This window comes from Choloepus didactylus, chromosome 5 (assembly GCF_015220235.1).
Source record: "Choloepus didactylus isolate mChoDid1 chromosome 5, mChoDid1.pri, whole genome shotgun sequence".
NCBI classification, from domain to species: Eukaryota; Metazoa; Chordata; class Mammalia; order Pilosa; family Megalonychidae; genus Choloepus; species Choloepus didactylus.
Genome location: NC_051311.1, coordinates 34068286 through 34095096, shown reverse-complemented (window position 1 = coordinate 34095096; position 26811 = coordinate 34068286). Strand labels below are relative to the sequence as shown.

Genomic DNA, 26811 nt, shown 5'->3' with positions numbered 1-26811 from the left:
GGATCTCCTTCCAATTCACACTCCTGTGTTTCAGCTTCATTGTCATACCTGGTTTATAGACCCAAACAGTATTACACAACCTAACACCAGCATTATTCATTGTAAATTGACATAACGTGTGACTAATTAAAAAATCAAATATAACCACAAAGTACAAAGATTTACCACCATTGACTATTTAAGAGAATGTTCTACAAGATCTTAGGATATGATATTAAGTGGTATTTCAAAGGCATTTTGAGTCTCAGTTTCAGCTCTCTGGAATAAGTATGCATTTCAGATAGGACCTGCTTGGAAATGGGCCACACAGATGGATTTTTAGCATCAGAACTTTTTTTGTATCAGTGGCCCATCTTTATAGTCATGCCACATATTTAGGAATTTGAACTTTCTCAGATGCAGTATGTAGTATCCTACTACATGAGAAAAATACAAACGACCCTTGTCCTTGTCTAAAAAGAGCTTCTCCCAGGTCCTCAGCAATCAAACACAAATAACACTGTCTGGTATAGGGTTTTGGATTAAAAAAAAAAAAAATTGGTCTTTATGACTTTATCTATGTGTCGTACTCTTTCTATACTTCATGTTCCTCACCTGCCAAATGAAGAAAATCACCTCACCTAAGAATGTCATCATGAGAATAATATGTAATGATGTGTCAGGGGAGGGGCACTTGGTACAGCATGACCTATTCTAAACATATTCTAAACAAAAACATATTCTAAGCCTTCTTTTCCTGCTGCATGCCATTCTAACCGTGGCCCCATAAAGAAGGTTTCAAGCTGTACTTTTCATCCATGGTGGTAGCCTTTGCCAGGTAATGGTTGCTCAATTGCCCAATCCAATAATTGTGTTTTCATCAAAGTTATTCGTAGGGTTGTCATCCTAGCACATGCATCCTCCATGGCCTGGATACAAGATTTTCTCAAACAGCACATTGGCAACAAAGCCGAGACAGCCACACTGCAGGGATTGATTTACATCCTTCATGTGTACTTTTTTATTCTGTATCTCTTCCTTTTGTTCTCCATACCCCTCAGGAGAGAAGCTGCCTGCCATGAAAGGTACATAGCTTACCTTGTGTGCAAGCTTCAAAACTGGGGAATATGATTTGCAGCCTGGATGCCTAGCAAGGCATAATGTTTGCTACCTGTGGTGTTTTCTCAGGAGCTGTTTCCTTTGACTTGCTATCAATTTGTATGGTTTTTTGAAGGGAATTTATACATTGTGGTTTATTTATGTTAGTTAGGCATCCAAAAGAAGATTTTTCTCCCAGACTTTCACTGGAAAACAAAACAAAACAAATAAACAGAAAAGAAAACATGAATGCATATTTGGACAGATAAATATAGGGTGGCTTCTAAAGGGTTTAGAAATAATCATAAACAGACACTTGATAACAGGAGGTTAAATGAGAGATTGTGATTCTTTGGGGTCATATCCTGAATACCAGAACTTCCCCGGACATCGTGCTCAAGCCAGGATTACAGCACACCTGATGTCTTACTCTGGTGTCAGGGACAAAGCTGTATATATCCATAAATCAGGACCACTTGCAACCTCTCCAGTTCCAACACCATGATGAAGCACAAAGTGACATTCAGAGTAAGCACTTTCTGAATTGCCACCAGTCTCATTTCAGCAAACTAAATATTGGCCCGGGTAACATAGTCTGCTCACCTGAGTACTAGAATCTCACTTGCCTGGCCATAGATTACTAACTTGAGTGGCAGAATAGAGGTTGAAAGCGTGAACTCTGCAACCAGGTTGCCTACTTCTGAATCCTGGAATTGACGCATGCTGTGTAATCTTGAGCAAGTTATTTAAACTTTCTCAGTCTCAGTTTATTCATCTGTGAAAGGAGGGTAATAATTATTTACTTCATGGAGTTATTTTAAGAGTAAAATGAGTTAATACATAAGAAACTTTTAGAATGTCTGGAACAAAGTACTTGTTGGTAAATGTTAGCTGCCACTGCCACAACCACCATCACCACCACCACTGCCATCATCATCATCATCATCATCATCATCATCATCATCATCATCGTCATCATCATCAACAAGAATTTAATGAGTATCTATCAGGACAAAGCAATATGTGAGGGTCTATGGGGTATACAAACATAGACTAGGCTGGGCTCCTTACTTTAAGGAACTTATCCTCCATGTAAGGCAAACAATAATAAGAACAAAAAGCATACAAAGTCATTACTAAACAGCTCATTAGGCACAAGGTATTGCAGGAATTCTAAGAAAAAAGAGGGAATCTGGGTAGTAGGCCTGACTAGACAGCTTGCGTATCATTGGTAATCCTAGTGATCTTGCTAAATAGAAACTTGCATGGTCAAGAAAGACTCTTACTTTCACGCAATCCCAAGTATATGAGAGCACGTGTAAGCAGATATTAGCATGCCATCTATATATTTATGTAGTAAATTTGATATTGTACCATTGGTGGGATGCCTGTTGTGGGCTGGTTATTCTAACACCATGAAAATGAAACCAGTGCTTCTGGACCCTAATCATTTCAGTCCCCTTTGCAGCTACATTGCATGAAAACAGCTGTTATGGAATTTAAAAATTACATATTGTACTGTATGGGACTTTTGGGTTGACATAGTGTTTTACAAACATTGCCTTATTTGGTCCTCACAACATTCATGTTTGTAAGCAAGGCAAGACTGATTTCCTTGCTGAGTCATGAGAAGGCACCCGTCCTGACTATGGTTATTAGAGTGTGGTAGTGCAGGTCCTGGAATCTGGTTGGGTCTTCTGCCTTCCAGTCCAGCTCCTGGTCTAAGGGAACTTGAGGCCTCTGTCCTAAGCAGGTCTCAGAAGTATGAGACCATTTTCAGACCATAAGAAGTGGCTGAATTGTGCAAGTTTCAACCAATTGATTGTGTTTCTGAAATTAAAAACAGCTAAATTAATGCCATATTTAACTTTGAGAGGAAATGTTGAGAGCACCTTAAGGAGGTGTCAACATAATGAATACTTAAATTAGGAGATGCAGAATAGGTCCTTATAGTTTCCTTGAGAAAAAGTATTGATAATAGAGTGCAGAGGTGATCTTATTTTAATTTCGAGACTGATTATTCCTGTTGTACATCTATTAAATGAATGCAGAGTACTGTTGTGTTTGTAATATAGAAAAGACAGATGCTGTGAAAAGTTAACAATTTAACTTTTTTGAAATAAAACTCTGGCATGTTTTTCATTCTGACAAACTGATAATAAAAAAGATGAGGGGACTACTTTTCTAAACTTGTTTATCTTTACATTCTCAAGAACCATTAGTCATCTGGTTTTCCCTATCAGACTGAAATATGCCTCTAAGAAAATACAGCTAATTCTTCCATATTTTAAAAATATTTATGTTCTTGATCAGTGTGCTAAATTCTTCATAGTTTGCATGCGACAAGTTGGGAAAGAATAGATTTAATTTTCCAAAAACTGAAACCAAAAAGAGCAATTACACTTTTTTTTTAATTCAGTTTTATTGAAATACATTCACACACCATACAATCATCCATGGTATACAATCCACTGTCCACAGTATGATAACATAGTTATGTGTTCATCACCACAATCTATCTCTGAACATTCTCTTTATATCAGGAAGAACCAGAACAAGAATAAAAAATAAAAGTGAAAAAAGAACACCCAGATCATCCCCCCATCCTACCCCATTTGTCCTTTAGTTTTTATTCCCATTTTTCTACTCATCCATACACTAGATAAAGGGGGTGTGATCCACAAGGTCTTCACAATCACACTGTCACCTCTTGTAATCTACTTTATTATATAATTGTCTTCAGGAGTCCAGACTGCTGGGTTGGAGTTTGGTAGTTTCAGGTATTTACTTCTAGCTACTCCAATGCATTAAAACCTAAGACGTGTTATCTATATAGTGCATAAGAATGTCCACCAGAGAGCAATTACATTTTAAAGACAGGGAATGGGCATTCTCTGAGATGGGAGACGGTTTTTGTCCAGTGATGAGGAAAAGAGAAAATGGTCCTGAGGTCCTGGTTTTAAGTCTGCCTCTAACTTACTCAACAGCCTTGGGCAATTTCGTGATCTTTGTGTACCTTGATGCAGCCATGAGTAAAATGGTTTTGTGCTCCTTCATTCATGGGCTGCCACTCGTGCATAACCTGGACAGACGCTGAACCCTGGAATCCTGGAGACTAAGGAGGCTACAGGTCCCACCAGCATTGGTGGAACATTCAGAACTGGAGGATGTAACATAAAGCTCTTGGAGGTAAAGGCATCGGGGCTATTTGTCCATTTGATAGTCTTGCAAGATGGCGCCATCTACTAAGTGACTTAAAAATAAAATTTGAAAAGCACCTTCCCCTCTGGGCAAAGGAATGGTTGAGACCTTACTTTGAAAGCGAGGCTCCCCAAGTGGCTAAGAGGTAGTTGCCATTTGATCTTCAGGTTCAGACTTTAGATGGCACTGTCCCTTCCTCTCCACGTGCTCCTCGTGCCTTCCTGGTGGAGCTGTTCCCTGCTCCGTGACCTTCAGGTACTGTTTAATCCCTGCTTCTTCTCTACTCACTCTCCCTGGCCTCCATGAGGACAGCATCCCGTTGTCAACACCACCATCAGCTCCACTGTTGAGATTTCTTGATTTCAGGGAAGTAAAAAAAAAAAAATCAGCTTTTTTTGGTTTGTTTTTTTTTTTTTTTGAGCAAGGTTGAGAGACATCTTACAATGCAGGAGATACTAAAGCTTACATAGCAGGGGAAATGAGATATGTGTTCAACGAGTGCCAAGTCTCCTCAGCAGACTCAGTTTGTGAAAATGTTTAAAATGACCACAGAGGGAAAAAGAACAATAGCAAAATAAAAAATAAAATAAAAAATAAAAAAATCAAACTTTGCTGATGCGCAAGTGTTTTAAGTTTCAGAGTGGATGATTTTGCATTTGTAAATGCAGAGGAGGAATTCATTCTTCACAGCTGGGTAGTTTGCCTTAGGTTTGGACAAATCCTGCTCAGTACAAACATTCTCCCAAGTTAATAGTTTATATCAGCTGGTTTAGGTAAATGCCACATTGTCATGCAGCTGGATGAATCTCATGTGAGCGCTATCCTCTGTCATTGTCATGTATTTTACAAGAATTCTGTCCTAATGAGAGGGAAAAAGAATAAACACAGGAGCTGAGTTGTAGATGGTGGCTGAGAGCATGAGAGAGATGGAATCACTGTTGCTTCCCATGGGTTCCCTCCACCCTGCTGGACCATGGCAGGTGGCTCGGCAACATGTGGGAGAACCCACCCTCCTAGCAAGTCAGCAGGAGGGGCTCAAGTCGATTTCCACCTTTCCTGAAACACAGGAGTGTCTGGCAGAATAGGAAAAGCATGATCAACTGTAAACTCAGGGAGGAGGGATGAGACCCACATTCTGTGGGAAAGGTTGTCCAGAGGGGTTCCCACTGTTTAAGCCCCCATCCACCCCCAGTTATTGAGGATATTAAAGATGACATGGCAGGATCCATTTTGACGGTGTCTGTCAAGGTTTACAGGATTTGACCAAGACCACAGTATTGTCTTCTGCAGAAAATAAGTCTGATAAAACTGAGGTAGAAGCCATTCCTACTCAAAGGAACTTAATGCATGTTCACCAAACACCCACTCCCTGTGGTCTCCCAGCCCTGTGGAGACCCAGAGAAGATCGAGTCATCGTCATAGGGATCACACACCGCACAGGACCATGAAAATTTTCCTCTGACTTCAGGAGTGTACCTTCTTTTAGAGTTATCAGTTGGAGGTTTTGTTTCCTTCCTTATCCATTCTTCAGTGCCAACTTAGCAATTGAACCTGATGGTTCTGCTGTGGGAAACTTCTGCCCAGAGAAGAGGAGGCAGTGAGAAGGGGTGGAGAGCAAGCAGAGTTGCATTGCTTGCAGAGGAAAAGAACTTGAAAGACAAGACATACAATTCAGAGCCGAGTGAAAAGATTTGGCAAGTGGCAGCATGGAATGAGAGGATGCTGCTATGCCTGCCTGGCTAGATTTATGTCAGGGAACCTACATAACCCTCTTTGCTGGTGAGGAAAATGTGTGATAGCATCCAGAGTCCAGTGAAGGGCAGTGATGCCCAAACTTTCACATGATAGAGAAGGCAACAATGTACAGAGGACTCAGAGTCAGAGAACTGGGGGCCCAATCACAGCTCTGCTACTTACCAGCTGTGTGAACTTAGACAAGTGATGTGACTTCTTTGTGCATCTGTTGTCCTTAAAAATTATTCTTTAGGATAGGAAAGGTGATTTATGCCTTTCCTACTTCTGAAGGCAATTCAAAATCATAATGGTGTTACATATAAAAGCAATGTAAAAGCTGTTCTCTATAAGATATTAATCATATAAAGCGATTTCATCTATATGATGAATCCCTCCAGTTTTTGCTCCTTGCAACTGGCAGATTAGAAAGTTTCTGTGACCATTAATGTTTAGATAAGTATTTATTGAGCACCTACTATGTGTCAAACACTGTTTTAAGCACAATATGTTAGCAAGTAAAACATAAAAATAGCTGCCTTTATTGAGTTTGCATACTAGTGGTCACTTAAAATGATCTATCTCCACATAGAATGAAAAGAAAGGGAATTTTACATTCAGAGCATGAAAACCATGAGTACAAAAAAGGCACAAATGCAAGTTTCAGCAAAGATTTATTTTAACAATTAGCTTAATGTGACCAGGCTCTGCCATTGTCTGATTGACTAGCTATTGCCTCCCTCTTTCCTTTCACTTGTTAAGTTAAATGAATACAATGTGTCAGGTGCACAGAACTGTTTGAAAAGGCAGGATGCCCAGTTGCAGAAAAAGCCATTTCAGGGTAGAAGATAATGCTAAACAGAAGCTGATAAAAGAAAGAGAAAAAAATACCATAAGGGAAAGTGAACCCTGGTGAAGGTTAGTTAGTAGAGAGGTGGATTTCATAAGAGCAGGTTAGGTATGAAATAGAAAGCAGTAATCAGCTAAGGCAGAAAAACATTTCATAGAGTTTTTTTTTTTTTTTGAAGATCAGCCAGCATCCTGGCTCAACTACATCCTAGCTACAGGATGAATAGAAACTCTCAATGTAGGGTACATGGCAAAGGCAGGGCAAAGGTGACAGAGCCAATTATGAAGAGCCCTACCCATGCAAGCTCCTCTTTACACCCAAGGTCTGTAGAACACCCACAATGTCTAATTCAGGGGAAAGTACAGAGGACTATGACTCATAGAGTTGCTGGAATCCTTTCATTTCTTCATCAGCCACAGATGTTTTAGAGTACCTACTGTATGCTGAGCACTAGGTAAGGTGGCATGGTCCCTGCCCCTGTGGACTTATTGGGGAATAATGAAACTGGAGCCTGGAAGAAGGTAATCACATCCTCAATCTTGCAAACTGCCTGTGCAGATAGCAGACCCTATTGGAGAACAAGGGGAAGATCATCTTTTTTGCAAAACTCCAGAGAACATAATTGGCATTGAATTGTAAGTAAATTTTGCTCAACACTCCTCAGGGTTCATAGAATGCAATGGGAAGGGTGATCCAGGAGTTGTGTAATGTGTAGGTTACTGAATCTAGATGTCTCAAATTCTAATCCAGTTTTGACCTTGAGCTACAATGATTAGAGTAATCAAAATAAGGAACTAAGGATCCCTCAAGTTGAAATACAATGGTTGGGAGAAAATAGAATGCTTGGTGGAAAGACTAGATGCAGAGAATGTTGACAAATAAATGAGGTGTGATAATTACAATTTATTTCCACATTAAAAAATCTCTTATTATTAAGTTCCACGTGTACACGTGGAAAAGTACAAATGAAGTGTGTAGTGTAGTGCCAGGGAAAAGAACAAATGAAGGGTAAAAATAAGTGACAATATTTCTAATGTTGACAGTAAGTTAGACTAAGCGCATTCTTCAGTCTTGCCCCAGTCAAATTTATCCAAAGAAAATGGATCAAATCTTAATTCATCGCCATGATATAAAATTATAATTTATTCTTTTTTAATCCATCCCTACTATTTTCTTTTGGCATTTCTTACTTCTTGCTTGGAATACTCCATGAACATCCTAAACCTCTGCACACTGGGACTTTTAACCAAGATATTAAATTGGAAACCAAGTTGGGTTTGAAAGAAGGTAGCATTTTGGGTTTGAAAAGGTAGCATTGACTCATAAAAGTGGGGCCCCGTGAATTTGGCCGGAGCTGATTTAGTTTGGTTCTTCTGACTGTGAAAATTGACAGTGACTTTCAAGCTATCTCTAAACACAACAGATTATTGTAGGGAGATGCATATCTAGAAATGGGAAGTAGGAATCTCCAGGGACCAAGATCCAGAGTCCAGCTACTCATTCTTTGTCTCTCTCTCACAGCAGTAGGGCCTAATTTTTTTTTTTTTTTTTTTTTTTTTTTTCCTTTCTACTAACTGGTTTCCATAATCACTCAGTTTTTAGTCTTTGTCTCTCTAGCTTTCACATAGTCATTCTAGCTGCTTCATTACAGCCTGGACTCTACCTAATGTCCTTTCACCTTCAACCCACTAACAACTAAGAGATTCTTGATCTTTCTTCGTTTAAGTTCCTCTAAGGGAGAATAAAATTGGCTTGACTCATCTCTTCACATAGAATTTATGGCTACAAATTGGCTATCCTTGGGTCAGGCCACAAAACTTGTTCCAATCACACATGCCATCACATCATATCTTTGTCTTGTTCAAAGAGCAATGCCCAAAGACAGTTTACTACTGTAAACCTAATGAGGGAAGCTTTGGGCATTTTCTATTAAAACATAAATAATCCAGAAGAAAAGCACATTCACTCTCCCATACTCCAGTATGAATGAGTGTATTAATTCCTTTCCTTTTCAGATGTACAGCAGGAAACCATACTTCATCTGATGTAGGGGGATTTCTGCAAGCAAATGAAGAAAGTAAAGGAAAAAGATAGAACATTCTCTAAGAACTAATTTCCTAAATTTCTTCAAGTTAGTCCTTCTAGTAGCTTTGTTATTTTGATCCATTGACAGATTCTCAATCCCAGGTTAACATAGAGATATGGAATCCAGCTCCTATGTCAACTGTTGGTTGTAGTTTTATGAATAACTTCATGAATCAACCATAAAGCATCAACACCTTGTTGTGAAATTGGAGACTTTCTGGTTCTCAACAAATCTTACTGCCTGTCATCCTACTCAGGGTAAACCTCAGAAATCATTACTCCTTTTGTAGGTTTAAATCTTACATCTTTTCTGAAATGGAGGCTAATTTCCTAGTGTACTACGTTCTGCTTAAGGGCAGTCTTTCTTTGACAGTGTTCTCCTGAGACTGTTTGTAAAAAGGAGTAATTAAGTATGAAAACTAACTCATTTTAAATATGTTTTTGCTCTATTGCATGAAGATCCTAAGCTGATCTGGCATGTTGGCGTAATTTGTAAATGGTTGTGTTGAAAAAGGAGAGTCACTAAGTATTGCAACTTGAAACTACCTAAGGAGTTGACTTGCGTCGGCTTTTGAAGGCTGCCTGGAGAAGCTAAGGGTTCAGATGTTCTTAGAGAGAAAGAAATACTTTGGAATGAAAGGAAATGTGGTGCATAGGCAAGCACAATCTTTCGCTTTTGATTTCCTATACTAAAAGCAGTGGCTTTCCTAATGTTTCACTTGGTGACCCCATTTCCCAAAAGTTTCACAGATTAATAAGTGCTATACCTGCCAGTATTTATTTTATCTTATTTAATCTTGCTCTTTTAATGCTGATGGTGACACAAGTTAACTTCATAATATAAATCTTGTTTTTCCCATTATTTTAGAATGTTTACTATGTTAGAATATTTGCTGTTTTCATTTGGTTGTTTTTAGGTTTCCTACTAAGTAATCTTTCCTTTCATATGGGGGTGGTAGAGATTCTAAATGTCTCATTCAACACCTTATATTTTACTTCATTTAGGAAATAGTCTTCATTTTTGTAAAAATTTTATAGGTTGCATTGTAATTCTGAAGGACTTTCACTTAGTACTAATTTTCAGCAAACAAGACTCTTAAAAAAAGGCATAATACAGGTATGTGTAACCTTAAATGACCGGCTGATGAATTGATGAACTCTATTTTCCTTGTCTGTTTCATCTTTGATTTCTAAATGTAAGAAGTTTTCTTCTCTTTAGTGGTCACTGTTCCTCCCTTTTTTGTCCTTTCTCCTTTGAAAAGCGGTCACCTGTATTGTGGGACCCAGTGCTTTTCAAATGTTTTAAGCTGCGGAGCACTTTGTTCCAATGATATTAATTCATGTAAAAGATAAAAGTGAAGGTTCCCTGGTTGAAGGCTGAGATGGGGGTGTGGATAGAGACCCAAAGACCCAAGATCTAGAGAAGCCTCTTCTCTCTTCTGCCATCCCCTTCATCTTAGCAGCATGCAAGAGGGTTTCCCAGCAGAACTTGAAAACATCTGGCTGAGTCATTTTATCCTATATTTTCTTTCTGCTGATTTTATTTCTATTCCCCTAGGGCAGGCTACCTAAATATTATCTATTTCATATTTACATTTCTCTGTTATTTGTAAACTATGGCCATTCTACCCTGTTAAGATTCTATGAGTAATTCAGTGTGCTGTGATAATCCCCAAATTCCTTTACTGACACGTTGCCTAAAATGATTTATCTGGTTCTGACATCTCTTAGGGCCTCTTAGTGTCTCATGACACTTAAGTTTTCCAAAAGCTCCCCCCGCCAACGCTTCAATTCTTCTGTTGTTTTTGTTGCTAAGCTCTGGGGATACACAAATGAATAAGACATGCCCATAAGGATATCTCAACCTAGTGATGAGAAGAGCCATTTGTTGATTCTTTACTACATGTTCAGTGGTTTGCACAGCTTAATTTAATTTTGACAGTATTTGACAAGCCAGCTATCAATGTGTCCATTTAACAGATGAAACCTGGACTCAGCAGTTGGATGAGAGAGCCCATAGCCTACAAGTCAGCAGAGCTGGGAGCTGCAAACAAGGAATCATTCTGATTTCAAAACCTATTCCGTTAGCTGATACACTGTACTTCATCTCACCCTAACTTACAGAAGCTCACAATGGGGCTATAAAGACAAACAGAGAAACAGACAGTGATGCCATAATTTAATAAGAACTTTATACAAGCATAGTACGTGAACGGTATGATGGGAAAACAGTGAGAAAAGGGATTAAATTCATGATGGTGGTAAAAGGTAACATTTGAACTGGGCATTAAAGGATGAATAGGAGCTCATCAGATAGTGAGAGGCTGGGGGTAGAGCTGGTGCTAGTGTCTTTGGTAGGTAGATATGATTTATTGGCCTCCCCTTTGTTAATGACCTTGATGTGAAAATGCATTAAGGAGAAAAATGCTACATGTTTTAGATTTTAATTGTTTACATGTTCCTCAAATTTTAAGTGGCCCATTTGAATACCATTTACACTTATCACCAAAGCTAAATCAGATGTGTTTTATAAAATTGGACAATAGGGATGTTACCGACTAATCCTTCTCTGGGAATTGTCTATATAGATGTGGTTATTCATTTATTTGACATTTTAAATGAAGCATGGTATTTAAAGGGTTGGGGATACATTTTATGCAAGACATATTCTCCTATATGGACATGAAAACGTCCCAAGCTCAATCATACTCTAACTAACCGGTCCACACCCAGATGGCATGGAAGTGGACAGAGCTTCTGGAAGGTCAGAAGAGGATATGATACCCATGCCAGGAAGAATAGCCAGCAGGGATTTTTTGGGGACATCTTTCTTGAAATACTGTTAAAGCCAAAGTGGCAGTGAAAATATCTGAGTCATCCACTGCACGATGTGTTCCCTAAAACAACTTGGGAGCTTGTTCCACAGCTGGCACCAAAATCAGGGCAGAGCAAACAGCCCCAGAAATTTCAGCTGGAACTGTTAAAAACCATAAACCAGGCATCTGTTGCACTGCTGTGGCCAAGGTCACCCTGGCGGCCTGAGGCGCCCGAGGAGGAGAATGGTGGTGCAGTGCCCGTTCGGCGCCAGCTCGTGTGGCATCGCTGCCTGAATGCCAACATGCATTGCTCTGGAGGTGTAAAAAGGTGTGAGATATGAACAGGGGGAGAAATGAAAAGAGCAAAACAACTTTAATGAAATTAAGCTACTTTGGGCAGAAACACGAGATTTTTAAAAATGAGTTTTCCAAAAGGGCCTGCCATCAGCATTCCATTTGGGTTCCCTCTCACAGTCGAATTGAGGCTGCCCTATCAAAGCTCAGGTGTGGACATAAATGTGAGTTCATTTTAAAACACTTTTTGCATAATAGCAGTTTTCAGAAATTTGATTGCCAGTGTTGGAATTTCTACCTGGACACACAAAATAACAGAATATTACAGCCGGAGGATAATTTAGGGAATATGGAATTCATGGCCAGGCCTATCAGTCAAGACACTATCTGTGTCACCTTGCACAAATTACACATTCTGCCTAACCCACAACTTCCTCATCTGTGTATCAGGAATTAAAACAGTTGCTTCCTAGGATTGTTGTGAGGGTTAAAGAAGATAGTGCAAATGATAATGCAGGGCTAGAGAGGCTTCTCAATACATTTTATTTTGACTTTCTCTACCCTCATTTACAGATGAAGAAACTGAGATTCAGAGAGGTTGAGCTCATAGCACATTATCCATCAATGGTCCAAGCAAGAACCACTACTCCTCCTTTCGTTCTTCCTTCTTTTTGCCTTTTTTGCCTTGTTCCCTCTCTCCCTTTCTTCCACCTGCCTTTCTTTCCTTTTTCCTTATTTCCCTTCATAATCTACTTCCCTTCCCTTTCCCATCATAGGCAAACAGTATGTCATGTTTAATGGGTATCTTTTTGTTTGTATGTATTTTTGCAAAACATATATTATTTGTATGCACATATTTTTCTTTATGTTGCATGATTTGAGTTAAGATATGCATACATGTATTGTGTGTAGATACGTTTATATATAGATAGATACTGTTTTTTATATTTCTTGTTTTTTTCTTAAGCCCTGTGTTGAAGATCCATCCATGCTGGACTATGAACATAGGTCTGTGGCTTCTCGTGGCTGCTTAGCATTCCCTGGTGTGCATCCATTCCATTCTTTGTATCCTGCCTCACAAGGATGGATGCTCAGGTTGTTCCCAACCCCTTCCCTACTCCCCACATCTATTGCTTTTGTACTTCCTAAGGCAGGACCAAAAGGCATTTATGTGTTACAAGTTTCTTTCCCCTATTAGACTGTGAGGCACCAAGAGCTGACGTCTTGACTTTATATCCAAACTACTTAGCACACAGTAAGCTGTTGGATCCGCCAACTGCCCAGATGGGGGGACACCCTGGCTCAGGCCACTGTTCCCTGGTTGTGGTCCTCACCTGAGTGGCAGCCTTAGCTGCATCCCATGGCTAGCATTAGCTTATCTTGGAAAGGTTATGATTAGCAAGCAAAGCCTCATTTAGAAAAAGGAAAGATGAAGAATATTCAAATGTGACTTGTAATAGAATTCCTAAGAGACCTGAAAACACCACATGATTCATTCATCGATTTGAACAAATATTTTTGAGCTCTTACTGTAAGTGATGGATGGTATGGATTTGGCAAATCATGTGAATGCTTTCAATATTTTCCAAATCCATAGGATAATCCTGCTTCCGGATTTCCTACTTCCAGGGCACTGAACTCCATTCTGTGAATTTTGTTGTGGCATTGATAGAGGATGCTAAAAGGATCTACACATTTAAACATGTGATGGTGCTTCATCAGTCAGGTTTCAAACTACTGTAGATAAGAAATGAGATATAGCCTAACAAGAAGTGTGCGAGGTGATACTTTGCTATAATATTTTTATTCCTCAGAGTATGTTTGTTAAACTGATTGCAAAATGCATCAGTTTTTTTCTCTGTCTTTCCTTAATTGTATGTTTTGTTTGTTTGTTTTGGGTGGTGGGAGCAAATGGTGGTAGGAGCAAATGGTTCTACTTTGATACTGGAAGTTTCTTTTTTCCTATTGTATCTTTTTTTGACAATGAATAACACTACAGAACTTTAATTGACATGTAGCAGACTTGTTCTATATAAGTGGTCAGTATACTTTTTCTGGAAAGGGACAGATAATAAATCTTCTATGCTTTATGGCCACATGTTCTCTGTCCCAACAACACATTTTTGCCACTGTAGTACGAAGGCAATGTTTAGACAACATGAGAATGAATGGGCATAGCTGTGTTTCAATAAAACTTTATTTACAAAAGCAAGCAGTGGACTGGATTTGGCCTGTGGGCCATAGTTTGCCCAGCCCTGCTTTCGATGCATACCCATTTACTACATCTAGATATCAGCTTAAATTTAGTAGGTCCCATAAGGTAGATCGGCTTCTGCTTCTTTCTAATATTGCCTACTGTCAGTTTAGGGTGACATTTCTACACAACTTTTAGGAGTCATATGAAGAAAAGAAGAGGAGTTGTACTATATGGATTAAGCATGGTTATATAAGCCATAAAACCTAAAATAACTGTGACTTATTTATTTCTCTTCCCTGTAAATACAATGTGGAGTTAAGTGGTCCAGGAATGCTATGGCAACTCCCTCTCGCAAAATCCTCAGCTATCTTGGCTCCTTCTATTTTGTGTTCTCCTATGAATAACTTTGGTCCCATGGTTCAGGATGATGGGCGGCATTCCAAGTAGCAAGATGGAAAAAGGGAGGAGAAGATAAAAGTAAATTAAGTACATTTGCCCTACCAGATGTTACGGTTGTCAGACTAAACTCAGGTGGCTACATCTTGTTCAAGGAACACTGGGAATGTGCTCTTTATTTACAGGATTCTGTTACAGTGGAGAACAGAGAGAATGGATGTGAGGGGCAGCCAGCAGTCTCTACCCAGAAGTGATGTCCCTGTGGCATCACATCACTTCTACTCTCTTTCTTTTCTTATTTTCCTTGCAAATCAAAGAAACAATTTGAAAAGGAAGGAAACAAGAGTGAAAATGAAGGAAAACCCAAATCAAGGTGGTGTGATGCCCTGTCCTTTTCCCACCTCTATTTCAAGAGAGTTTCCAAAGAAGAAATATGCTCCTTCCTCTAGCGAACGGTGACTAAAGCATGGGGTACATGGGATGTTAGGTTAGCTGGGCTTTGGGAAATTCCCTACCAGCCATTCCCTGGCTATTCACACTAGGCTGGAAGGCAAAGATTTGGCTCCATGATGCTCTTCAGATTCTCACAAAGGGACACTCTTCCCTCTCAAAGCTTGGGTGGGTGGAAGGACAACCTTTGGGCCTCACTAACTCTCCCAGCTATTATTCAATGTGTAGGCAGAACAGACCCAGATATTTAGCCTGGATTGCTGGGCCTGATTCAGCTCTATGTTCTCACTACGAAAGCCTCCATATTTCTGCCAATCCCAACTGCTTCTTCTAGACATTCTTGTTGAACAAAAAATTTTGCCCCAAATTAACTCAGTGTACATTATGAGAAGCATGTTACTCAAACTGAGAAAGAGAATAATTAATTTGGTCTTCATAGTAGTTCCAATGCCTTAGAGGCTCCAATTACACAGGTGACGTTTCCCAGTCATAAAGGGTCTCCCAGGTGGTTTGGGAAAACTGGAAGGTTTTTAGTGCTTTTTTTATTCTGCCAGGAATCTTCCCTTGTGTTTTGGCTGCTCTTCACATAGGTGTGAGTTGATCGTACAGACTCTTGCAATTTCCAGGGATATCAGTATTTAAGTATTGGGCCATCAAGGTGAAAAAAAACAACAAAAGCAAAACAAACCTCCAAATTCAGAACTCCTCTTCTTGATAAAACATTAGGGGTGACAGTGGACATATCATGGTTAACTGTTCCAGAGTCGATTCTCAGTACAGGAAAACTTATCCACCTACTCCCCAGTTTGGCAATATTTAGTGTTTGTTTAAAAAATGTTTTTCAACTTGGTCCTTTGAATCCTGGTATGAGTCCTTTTTTTTTTTTTCAGAGAATTGCATTAAGTTAAAAGTAGCATTTTTTGCAGATGGTAAATGCTAAAACGTATTCAAAATTTTGACAGATCACACTCTATAAACGTTTGGATCTCATTCTCACAACAGTAAATCAGCCAGCATTCCTGCTTTGTGCAGGCAGGTTTGCAGTTTGCACATAGTAGGGGCTCAATAAATACTTGATGACTGAGTGACACTTGAAGCAGAACTGAATTTTACACAGAGCTGTAGCAGAGCTGATTGGCTGCTCAGAGCAAGGTGAATGCAAATAAGAAGAGTGAGAAATAGCATCCAGCCACACAGGGATCCAAGCGTGTACTTCTACAAACAAACCTAATTAGCTGTGCCTGTGCCAGCAGCACTAGTTAGAAACATCTGGAGGAGAGAGAATGGATAATGGGTAAATCGGCTTGCCCAAGTGAAAAAAGGCCTCTATCCAGGTGCACCTGGATGGTACTGATTGTGCCACACATCCATTCAGTGAGAGTGATTGCAGGTATATGATGAATTTCTAATAGAATTGGAAAAACACACCAGAGGGAATGGAAGGTGAATAACATGGTAAGGCAAACAGCTGGTAGAGTCATCCTGTTGGCAGGTGGGCTTGGCCCCTTTCGCTGCCAGGCTCCAGGTACCTGTGCCTCAATGAGCACAGTTAAGAGCTATCTTGGCCCAGAACCAGGGACTGGTAGAGCCCCCACTAAAGTGTGTTTATCAGCTGCCCCAGTGGTACTTAGCTGCAGAATGAAAGTGCTTCCTCTCCAGACTGCTTCTCGCCCTGTTCCTGTGGCACAAAGAGCACTTGCCTGGGAAAGGCTGAGATCAGCACTTTTTCCAGGATGTTGCCTGTAAGTACACGAGCTGCAGTAAATTGGATTCTTCCTAGACACGAAAGGGAGGGATTTGCCGAGAGTCAAGGTCTTAGCAGGACCCTTTTGGTTGCCTGTTGCTCAGCAGAAGCTAGAGAAGTCAGATTTTAGGAGCTTCTTATTTGGAGAATTCAGGGATGGACCTCCTGCCCAAGTGCTTGGGAAGTGTTTGGAGAGACAGGAAGTGTGTGTGTGTGTGTGTGTGTGTGTGTAGCAAAGGCTTTGGAATCACACAGAACTGGATCTGAGTGCTAACTTTGCCATTTACTTCTGATTGTATGATTTTAGAACAAATATTTCAAGCTTCAATTTTCTCATCAGTAAAATGGAAATAATAAATACTGAGAAATATTTAAGGATTAAATAAGATAATATGTATAAAATGCTCAGCATCATTTCTGGTGCATGGATTAGTTAAATATTTTAACTAATCAGGTATTTTAAGGCAGTGTGCTGTGGTGGCTCAGGTCCTTGACTACCTCGGTTCACGTTCTGGACTGGCTGTTTAGTAGCTCAGTGACTTGGATTTCATAGTATAACTTCTCTAGGTATCAGTTCCCCATTTGTAAAATGAGGAACCAAAGTTACGTGCCTCACCAAGTTTCTGGGTGTTTGAAATCAGATATTGTACATATACAGCACTAAGCACAGTACCAGGTACCCAGTGAGCTCTCAGAAACTGGTGGCCTTTGTTATTGTTATTATTTTTGAGGGCAGGTAAGCATTTACTTTCTCCATTTAAGTATATGTGGTATCAATTAAATATTTATTGAGCACATATTCTATGTAAGGTACTGGGCAAAGAACTGCAGAATATACACTACTCTTTTTTGCTATGCTCCTATATCTTTACTAGATTCACTCTTAACTCTTCTCTGAATTGCATTCCCTGCAATGTATAGTTATTGAAGAGCCATAATATCTATATATGCTATTTTCCAGAAGTTGCTTATGAACTCTTTTTTTTCCCCCCTTTTGATCTGTACAACCTCGGGGAATAATGTGTCCTATATTTACCAATTGTTAACCTGTTCTCTGACCAATGTTTTTTTTTTGTTGTTTTTTTTTAATTTTAAATTCAGTTTTATTGAGATATATTCACATACCATACAATCATCCATGGTGTACAATCACCTGTTCACAGTACCATCATATAGTCGTGCATTCATCACCCCAATCTATTTTTGAACATTTTCCTTATACAAGAAAGAATCAGATTAAGAATAAAAAATGAAAGTTAAAAAAAAAAACACCCAAATCATCCCCCCCATCCCACCCTATTTTTCATTTAGTTTTTGTCCCCATTTGTCTACTCATCCATCCATATACTGGATAAAGGGAGTGTGATCCACAAGGTTTTCACAGTCACACTGTCACCCCTTGTAAACTACATTGTTATACGGTCTGACTCATGATTTTTAGATGACCGTGCTGATAAAGCATAGGCAAAATTTAGTATTAATCCCAGAGATAGGGCTCTCTGAATGTGTAATAACAAACAAATACCTTTAGCTTGAGAGGATAAACTTAAGTACAACATTTGCCCTTTGGAGGGATACTTATTAAATTTAAAATATGGATAAAAGTCAAACATTTTGCTGTTAAAGGCAGCCAAATTCAAGTATGAATAGAAGTTGGCAGCTTGTAACCTGATGCTAGAAAATCCCATGGAAAGGTTCTGAGTGGCAAAACCTGGCCTGGCCCTCAACCAGTAGTTCTCAAACTTTTCCATCTAATTGCTGTTGATGACAGAGGAGATGAACGAGGGACAGGGGGAGCCTGAGGGTGGGCACGGCTGGGCAAACACCCAAGTGACCTAATGCTAGCAGGACATTTCTTTGAAGCGTCATGTATAATCTTATAAATGTGTGCAAACTTTGCATTATATCCATATTCATTTTTTAGATTCAAAGTCATATTGTAAGCTATTTACTGAGAAGTAAAATGGAAGCACCAGAAGAGGTTGCATGCTGTTTCTCGCTTTACATTGCTGAGCATCCTTGGGATACCATTCCTGTGGTGTGGAAAGAAAAGTCCTGGAAATAATGATGAAGGCTCTCCTTCACGTCTCTTCCTCTCATCTGCAGTTGTCCCTGTCCTTCAGTATTAGTCCTGGGTAGTATTCTTGGCTTCTGTCAGTTAGCACTGAATCCTGTCTGAGATGATAACATATGGTGGTTTAAGATCTGATCCATCTCAGGGGGTTTACGTTTCATAGGAAATTCTGGAGGACAGAACAATTCTGAGATCTTAAGAATGAGATGGAAATTGTGAATGTATATTTTGAGGCAGGCTGCTGATTTCACCTATTACCAAGGTTGGAGAGGATCAGTTTGTGTTCTAGTTATGTGAGGGGAAAGTGACTTCTCACCTCACTGCCCTAGTCCTTCTTTTTTGAGCCCCTATTTGCTTTGCTGATGGTTCCTCAGTGGCAGGCTTTGCTTAGCTCCCTGGTGCAGCAGTGGCTTTCTGAGGTCCAGAGCCCTGACCTAGGTGGGGCCAGATACTTTCCACTTTTGAGGTGTAAGTATCCGAAGACTTGGAAGGCCCATTCTCAGAGTTTGCCAGCCCTTCCTTTGGCCTAGCACACTCTCTTCTGCTAACAAATTTTTTTAAATTAAAAACTTATGTGCCAGATGTTCTGGTAGGTGGGCCGCAACAAAGAATATGAGAAGAATCTGTACCATCTCTGCACCCACCTCCAGAAACTAGTCCTGCAGGGAAGCCTAAAAACATATAAACAAAGCAAAACCAAAAACAAACCCTTATCATGTGATTCCTGTTTTATATGGGGCCTTCTTTCTTTCCTCTTCTTTAATTATTTTTTTGTGTGTATTCTTGGCAAAAACCATCCTGACCTCTTAGAATCTGTGCCAAATAAATACCTTGATCAGAATTAAATTCAGGATGTAATATAAAGTTAAGCAGCCATAACTGAAAAAGTTAACCAAGCCATATTGAGGATATAAAATATTCAGTTCATAAGAAAATAAATATAAAAATAAGTATTTTAGGCAATTTTTTATTCATGTGCCTAGTATATGCTGTCTGGCCTAAACAACTGAAATGCTTAATAAATGACAATACATGCTAGTTCAAAAAAATAATTGGGATTCACTTGTCAACTCCAAAAAAGAATACAGTGTCTTTGATTTTGCTCGTTTGGTTTTGTAAAATGCCTGGGAAGGGGGATGGAAAGGAGCTCAACCACTTGAAATGTTTCCCGAAATCCCTTTTAAAGGGAAAAATATAGTGTCTTCTCTCTGCAAGGAACTATGCTAGGCTTCGCAGAAGTGCAAAGAACAGAACAATTAAGACTGTGCCCGAAGGACTTTATCTTTGAGAGTATTTTTTAGTGCTGTGCATAAAGATGGCTAGATTCTCCCAGGTCCGTGAGCACTAGTAGCCTTGAAGCCTTTATTTGCATAGAAGTAGAGGTTCAAAACCAGGAGGACTCACAGAAGCTGTGTTTTCTTTGTTAATACAAAAGCAGGAAAAACAGTGAGGCAGTAGCAGATCTCTGGGGACTGCATTTTGTCCAAGGTGCTGAAATACCAGGAGACAGTCTCTCCGGCAAACTGTTGGTTAATTCAGCTTTATTTAGACCTCACTACATCTCATTTCAGCTCTAACAATTAAATTGTTGGTGTCTGCCCAAGGGTAGGCATTTTCAACCATAGTCAGTACAAGATAGGACCGACTGTGGCGTCAGGCAAGGAGTGGCAGGGCATGCGCGCTCGTGTCCTCCCACTTTCTCATTCAGCTTGGGACACGGCAGGGAACTCGTGTTCCCATAAGGTCATCCCACAGATTTTTTTTTTTTTTTAACTGATAGACACCTTGACATTCTGTTTGATTTTCAAAAAGAAATAGGGTCTTTTTGATGTGCTGATGAAATTTGTTTATGTGACTGTGCCGGTTTGAGTGTATTGTGTCCCCCAAATGCCATTATCTTTGTGGTCTTGTGGGGAAGAAGTTTTGGTGATGGTTGGATTTGCTTGGAGTGTGCCCCACCCAGCTGTGGGTGATGATTTTGATGAGATGTTCCCATGGAGGCATGGCCCCGCCCATTCGGGGTGGGCCTTGATCAGTGGAGCTATATAAATGAGCTGACTCAAAGAGAGGAAAGAGAGTGCAGCTGGGAGTGATGTTTTGAAGAGGAGCAAGCTTGCTAGAGAGGAACGTCCTGGGAGAAAGCCGTTTTGAGGCCGGAGCTTTGGAGCAGATGCCAGCTGCCTTCCTAGCTAACAGAGGTTTTCCGGAGGCCATTGGCCATCCTCCGGTGAGGGTACCCGATTGCTGATGTGTTACCTTGGACGCTTTGTAGCCTTAAGTGTGTAATTGTGTAGTGAAATAAACGCCGGTTTTATAAAAGCCTATCCATCTCTGGTGTTTTGCATTCTGCAGCATTAGCAAATTAGAACAGTAACTTTCCATCATGTCAATTGTATTAAGTCCCTGGAAGTTTGTATTTACATAAAGAATCCAGTACATTTCTGGGAGAACAATTATTTTTCCTGCAAAAACCAAACCCAAACACAATATAGACAACATACTAGTTGGGCAGCTTAATGAACCCCTTGCTTCACTTTGGGTCTCATTTAGGATTTTTGAGTGAATTCTATACAGAGGTTGCCTGGGGCAACTCACGAGGAGTCCTAGAGTTCTGCACTTTCACCATAAATTCCTTATTTAATCCCTCATCATGCAAGTGAAGATTTGGATCTTCTCGGGCGCATTCCTCTGTTTTCGGGCAGAGCTGTGGTTCCCTCAGATGTAATCGACGTCTTAGCTGGGTGCCCAGCGATCTCACATGCAAAAAGAAGGTGGTGTCCGCTATTTTTTTTTAACAGTTTTTATTCAGGCAATGAAACGTGGAAAAATCTGTTAGTAATATTTTAATAATGTCATTTGTATAACTTTTACAAATATTTACTTGACATATAAAAAGGGCAAACACATCGACAATTATTCCACACAATGCAATCCTGTGAGGAGTGGTCGATGCAGTGTTCATTTCTCCACAGGAGAGGCTCCTCACTCGCGTTGTGGCACTTGCGGGACGTGGTGGAAGCAGACGCACAATGAGGGTTTACTTATTGACCCCTTAGTACATATGGCTATCTAATGGCAGACACGCACTTGTCAACAGCAAGACTGAAAAGTTCACTGCTGCCTCTGAGATTTAAAAGAAATGCCTGGATCCTATTTCAGTGAGTGAGAAGGATCGAGGCTGAAGCTGTGTGTGTGGAAACCTACATACTGCCTTGTATCTGGACCAGGGGTTGTTTCCGAGTTCAAATTTGTATGTCCATTTGAAGATTCTTTGTAAACATAGAATATTGGACAACAGTGTGACTAGGAAACATTTCAGATCCTGCTAAAAGGCAGAGGGGGACAAGTGGCATCTTTACACTTCTAAAGTCAAGTAAAATACAGGGAAGGTTCAGACCACATCCCACTCCTCCTTATGAGTTAAAGCATTACACAGATGGCCACAGGCCAGCATAAGGCACAACATCTCCATATAACCAAAAATAATATATATGTATATATAGTAGCTATAACCATGTTATAGCTAATAAAGTCATTCCTTAGGAATCTTGTTTGTCCCTCTAATTGCAATACTTTGAGGCAGAGAAATGCGATTGCTTTTGGATGTAAAACTACAAAAAGTACAATCTTTAGTTTCCAGGATGCAAGCTCTGGAGGAAGGGAGTGGAGAAGGCTGCCATGTATGTTATCTTCAAAAGAAGATCCTCTGAAAGAAGAGTCTACTATATCATTTTCTTTACTTACCCTTTACTAAATGGGAGACTCAAGGTTTAAGTGGCAAATTGCCTTTTAAAAATAACTGGAGTCTGGAAGTCAATCAAACCTTTTTGAGCATAAATCTCTTTGAAATATTTCTTTATTAAAATCTTTGAAGAAAAAGACTTCTTGGATCTTTGGCTTCGCTTTCTGGGATTCCCAGGCAGTATCTTTTCCCTAATAAGCAAATGATGTACTATCAAAACCTAGTTTCTGTCTTCCCAACAACTTGGTGGATTTAGTAAGACTTCTCAGAGGAGGTGATACCATTTCATATCATTGAAACCTGGATGCTTTTAGCAGTCAATGGCATGCCATAACTTAATTAGCAGCTTATTTTCTTAGATACATAAAATGGTGGTGTATATTACAACCCATGGCATCTTAGATTTGATGAAATATGGCATATTTAAAGTACATAGATTGCCATCTTATCTTGTTAACTAATAATATCTGGGGTGGGGGGATGAGTGAGAGGAAAGAATCTTAGATAATGCTTGAGTTTCTGGGTTCAGTGATTGTGAATGGTGGCAAACCACTCAACAAAATACAGAAAAGGAAGACATCCCAAGTTCACTGGGTATGGGTGACTGCAATTGTAGCTCCTTTTCTCTACCCAAGGATGGAGAGAAGGAGGGCTTGTTATTGTCAGTCAGTCCAGAAACATTAAGAGTATTAGTGTTGTAGATACAAAGATGAAAAATACTCTTTATTGAGTTTTTATTCTGCCAAGCATATCCATTATCTTATTTAATCTTTACCCAACTCACTATCTATGAGGTATATAGTATTCCTATTTTACAGGAACTTCTGCTCAGACAGATTAAGCAACTGGCCCATGGCTATATATAGTTATCCCTTCCACATCATAACTTTTCCCATCACGGTTTCGAGACATCACAGGTTGGCAAAAGAAATCAAATGGGAATTTTTGGGGAGTTTTGTGGAAGCAGCACATGACACATGAAGGCCAGCAGACGACACACAAAGGCTAGAAATGTAGAGATATCTTTAAAAAGTTTAGTAACTCAAATGCCTAAAATGTATGTACTGTTATGTATAATATTACCTGTACAGGATGTATTTTACTGTTTTATAACATAAATGAACAGCTACACAATTTCTGTGCCTAAAATTAAATTTGTAATGAAAGAACTGCAGTTTTATGCACTGGTTTGGGGATGCCAAACGTGTTTACGGCAATCTGATGGTGATCTCGCAGTGATCTTTGCACCTTGAGTTTCTCCTATCTTACATCCCTTAGAGCCATAAACTCTATTAAAATTTTAGTTCCCAAGCTTAGTTTTCCTAGCGGTTCAGAAAGTGCTCCCAAGAAACAAAGGAAAGTGGTAAATTTGAAGGAAAAAGTAAAATTGTTAGATATGCTTCATTCAGGCAAAAAATGACGGCTAGATGTCTGCCATTACAGCGTTAATGAGTTGACCATAAGGCATATCAAGTAAAAAGAAGGAAATCTGCAAAGCCATTGCTGCAGCTACATCAACAACTGCAAAGCATTTGCATAAACCACAAGATCTGCATCTCTAGTGCACAGAAAGTGCAACATTCTTTTGGGTGCAGGATTGGTTACAAAAAAGACATTCCAGTAGACTGTGGCATCATACAAAAAAAAAAAAAAAAAAAAAAAAAAAGACTAAGTCCTTATATGACTCCCTAAAGGAAAATGAAGGTGAAGTGTCTGCCTCTATGGATTTTCAGACCAGCAAAGGCTAGTTTGAAACTAAAAAAAAAAAAAAAGATTTAGCCTACACAATGTAAAAGAAACAGGAGAGGCAACGTCTGAAAAAAATTTTTTCACACAGATTTTCCAGATTGCTGGGGCTCCACACTCCTAACCCCCTGGTGTGGAAGGGACAACTGTAGATAGAAAGTGGTAGAAATAGGATTCAAACACAAGCTGTTTGATTCAAGTCTGATGATAACCATAACCCTGTTGTGGCCCATGAAGCTAGTCTAGAGGATCTCAATCTAGAGAAGAGGTGTAAAGAAATTAAAATACAAAAGTGATAGAATAAGATGTAGATATGTGGTACTGTAGGAGTTAGTTCACTTCAGTGTTTACAGATGCAGGGATGTAGGAATGATTTACCCTGAGCTGTATATTTTCTTGTTAGCTTCTCACAAAATTAGATGTCAGTCAAGGCCCAGAGAAGTTAAGTAACTTCCTCAAGTTCACACAACTCATAAGCAGTAGATCCCACAACTCTCTGGCATTAAAGCCCGTGGGCAAAACATCTGTGCACAAGATGTGCTCCATTCCTTCCTCTAAGAAGCTGGAGCTTGGAGGAAGGAACTTCTAAATGCCAAGAGAAATTAAAGCAGATTTCTGTAGTTTCAAGGAGCATTTGATTCAGTGGGCTACTCCTACTTGAAAGCTGCTTCTTCATTTTGATTCTGGAATATTACCATCTCCCAAGTCAGGGCAGGGGCCACAGCGACCAGAGCCCAGGCAGGTCTCATAGAGTTAGCTTTGACATGCTCCCCCAATGAGTAAAAATCCTTCCTGCTCAAGATAGATCATCCTTCCAATGGCTGTGTATTTAAAGATTCCGGGTTTCACCGAATTGCTAATGTATAGTGAACACGCCCCCTTGTATTTCCACTTTTGTAGTCATATCAGTTATGATCTTGTTGATCACAGCCTGACAGCTTCTGACTCCCAGATGGCCTAGTCAGACTTTTCTTTTTAAGGAAGCACTGTCTGTTTTTAAAGGTTTTAAAAATGTTTTGAAAAGCACTTTGGATTTTACTTTTTAATTTTTATCATGAGCCATATGTTTTTTTTTTTCTTTTAATCATTGGGGTTTGTGCTGGTTTTATTTTTCCCCCATTTTTGGGACTGGGGGAAGTTTGTGTTACTATTTTTGATCTCTTTTTGGTGGGGTTGGCCTTGTGAAGTTGGATGCCCCTATTCACTGCTCTCTGAGATGAAGAGGAGTCTGTATCTGCTCTTTACTGGAAGCTGACCGAGTTGTGGCTTTTCCTCAACTCTGTAATGTCTGAGTGTGGCATGGTGGACCGTGGCCCCTGCCTGCCCAATCCTACCTGCACACAGGTGCTTCTACTCTTTGCTGTATCACAGTAGAGTTGCAGGCGCCCCCTGAGAGGTTCTTGAAAATGTTTATTTATATTGTCCTTTTTTTCACTGGAAGACATATGCATATTCCACTGACATATGTGAAGCAGTTAAGGAATTCTTGTATGCAATTTTCTTTGGCCTTAAGAAGCTGATTCAAAGACTGAAATGAAAAAAAAAGATGGATGGAACATAAGTTGTCTAAATTTTAACAAAAATAAAGGTGAAGATTTCAAATAATTACTGCTCCTGGGGGTTGAGAATAGGGAATTAAGGCTTAAAATGTACAGAGTTTCTATTTGGACAATGGGAAAGTTTTAGTAATGGATGGTGGTGATGGTAGCATAACATTGTGAATATAATTAACAGCACTAAGTTATGTATTTAAGAGGACATTTTTTGTTGACTGTGTCCTAGATTAAACATTTAAAGAAAAGTCCGAGGAACTGCACAATCCAAATAGTGACCCTAAATTAAGCCATGGACTATAGTTAATAGCATAATTATAAAAATGTGCTTTCATCAATTGTAACAAATGTACCCACCAATACAATATGCGAATAATAGAGTGGTATAGGTGAATCGAGTGCTTTATGCATGATTGTTCAGCAAACCCACAATCTTTCTAATAAGATAAATAGAATAAATAAAAAATTTAAAAGTGGAATATAAATTATCTGGATTTTAACAAAAATGAAGGCAAAGATTTCAAATAACTAGTGCTCCTGCAAAACCTACCCAGCGAAAAGAAAGATACTATTCCTCGGTGCCCACAGACCACCATCCATCTCAAACACACCAGCCACTTTCCAGAAGGAAAAAAAAAAAGAAAATCTAAAAAAGATTCCCTGCCTAGCTCCTTCATCTGCCGCCCAGGTATGAAATGGCCCCATTTTGCCTGCCTGGCCGAGAACAAGGCGCCCTGAGAGGTAGGTTCAGCCCGAGCTTTTCCGCCACCTGGGCACAGCCAAGGACGGCGTGAAGGATGAGGGTGACAACTTTGCCGGGCCTGCCACCACGGACCTCCCCTCTGCCTGTCCCGC

The 26811-nt window shown here is 39.7% G+C and overlaps 1 protein-coding gene across 5 annotated transcripts in view; it reads left to right on the top strand.

The window, feature by feature from the left end:
- DPP6 (dipeptidyl peptidase like 6) overlaps positions 1-26811 on the top strand; it is a 1366335-nt gene that overhangs the window by 643358 nt on the left and 696166 nt on the right. The gene's annotated exons all lie outside the window — the stretch shown is intronic.